The sequence below is a fragment of the Microplitis demolitor genome, chromosome 10, assembly GCF_026212275.2.
Source record: "Microplitis demolitor isolate Queensland-Clemson2020A chromosome 10, iyMicDemo2.1a, whole genome shotgun sequence".
Lineage (NCBI taxonomy): Eukaryota > Metazoa > Arthropoda > Insecta > Hymenoptera > Braconidae > Microplitis > Microplitis demolitor.
The window spans coordinates 5,759,779-5,762,009 of NC_068554.1; positions in this window are offsets into that span (position 1 = coordinate 5,759,779).

Below are 2,231 nucleotides of genomic sequence, written 5' to 3' on the forward strand. Positions count from 1 at the left end.
ACTTTTTTTTAATGAAAAATCTTTTACTTAAATACTTTTCACTACAATAGTACTTAATTATAACCTCCTCGATCCTGATGCTCCATATAGAGGACAATTTTGCTAGGATTAGCAGTTAGCAGCTATTTGCTAAATCATAAAAATAATTATTGCTGCAGCTTTGAAATAGATGGCTTTAAAAACTATAAATTAGAAAAAAAATATTATGTTTTTTGGCTTCTTAAAAGGTCTATAAGGTAAAAGCTCCTATCCCTTATTAAAAGAAGCGATTTAAAACGATTTGTAATGTTAAATACTCATAAGAAGGGCGATTCAAAAGCATTAAAAAGTATTTAAAATTTTTTTTTCTAATCATTTTAAATCGCTTATTTTAATGAAGGATACCCGCTCGGTACCATTAGTTGCTGACTTTAACTATTTAATACGTTTTTTATAATTTTTATAAAAAAAATCTTCAACTAAAAAAATTATTATTGATAAATAATTACTTGGGAATCTAAATATATTAAAATATGATGGATCAAATTATTTTATAATGGATTATAAATTTAAATTAAGTGACTGTTATCAAAATCGCGCAAAGCCGGACATTTATTACTTTAACGTTCGTTCGTTAGATTAAATTTAGGCTTCGTCAAATTTTTTAAGAATTGTTATAACTATATATTATTAAATATATTTTTAAAATTCATGAAATTTTATATTATGAAGGAATAAAGTAGTATAATTTATAAATTATTTGTCCTAATCAATAAACTTATGATAGTTTAATTGATATTGTCTTTGAGCGACTATAGGGCCATGTGTTGATCGAGTAATGGTACATCGCAACTTTTAGTGAGCGACTATGGGTACACTCAAGGACCTTATTTAAAAAGTTAATAATTATTAATTATCAACATTATTCTTCAAACTTAAATTTTATTCTAATATTTACAACTATAAAAAACAAATATGGTTTTTTATTTTATTTATTAATTTATATTGAGTGATTTAATCTTACTCCAATAAAAAGTGAGTGGGTATAGGAGCTTTTACCTTAAGTACAATCAACTACCCGTTATAAGCCTGGTCTGGGGACGTAGGGGAAATTTTTCTTGAAATTTCAGTCTTCCAATACCGTGCGTTTAGTTTTGTTCTCTACTACTCGTTATAAGCCTGTGTTTATTTTATATCATTTTAAACGTCATATTTACGTTTTATTTCATACGTCACTATCCCAATTTTTCTAGTGCTTATAGCGCTAAAATAAATACTTATCTTTTTACACTAATAATAATTGTAATGCAAAAAATTATAATGACAACGGTATTAATTACAGTAATGATAATAATAATTTTATTGATCAACATAATGATCAATAAAACTTTTAAATTGTAACAGAAGCTTTAATCGTAATTAATGATTACAGCTATGAACAATAAATAATATTTTACTTAATAATGATTAAATTATTCTCCGCGAAACATCGATAGTAAATTTTCATAATTTATTTAGATATTTTGTTCGTATTGTTAGTTTATAATTTAGAGAATTTTAACGGAGGTTTATAACGAGATGTCTGGTACGAAACTCAAAAAGTGGTTAAGTGGGGAAGCTGTTTGGACTCAGTAACTCTCGATTGAGGGGAAGAGGCTTATAAAGGACAGGCTTATGACGGGTAGTTGACTGTAAAGTAAAAGACTCAGTACCTGATCACTCCATGTATTTGTACAGATATATTTAACAAATTTTACTAAATATATCTCTACAAATATATGGAGTAATCAGGTACGAATTCCCTGATCAGATACTGGATCTATCACCTTATACTTATACAAAATTATTGAACTAGCAAACAAAATGATGCCTTAAAACAGGAGTTTAAAATTTCTTCTGTTGACATCCGGGTTCCTGGTTATAATTTCAAATACTAATTTTTAAAGTTTATATTTTTCCATGTACATGGAGCATATACGCGTCATATATTACCAATTTCCATGTATAGAACATATGCTTCACATATGGCCAATTTTCATATATGCTCCATATACGGGCTTATATAATTCATTATTGACGGGCAAATAATTCATAAGTACAAATTATTCGCTTATCCCTAATTCTTAAATCACCATAATAAAACATTAATTCTCCTTTCAATGCTCACCTATGTAATTTTATTTTCAAATTAATAAAAACCAAAAAACAAATTTACGTAAACCATCAGCAATAAAATGTATACCAAGACAAAA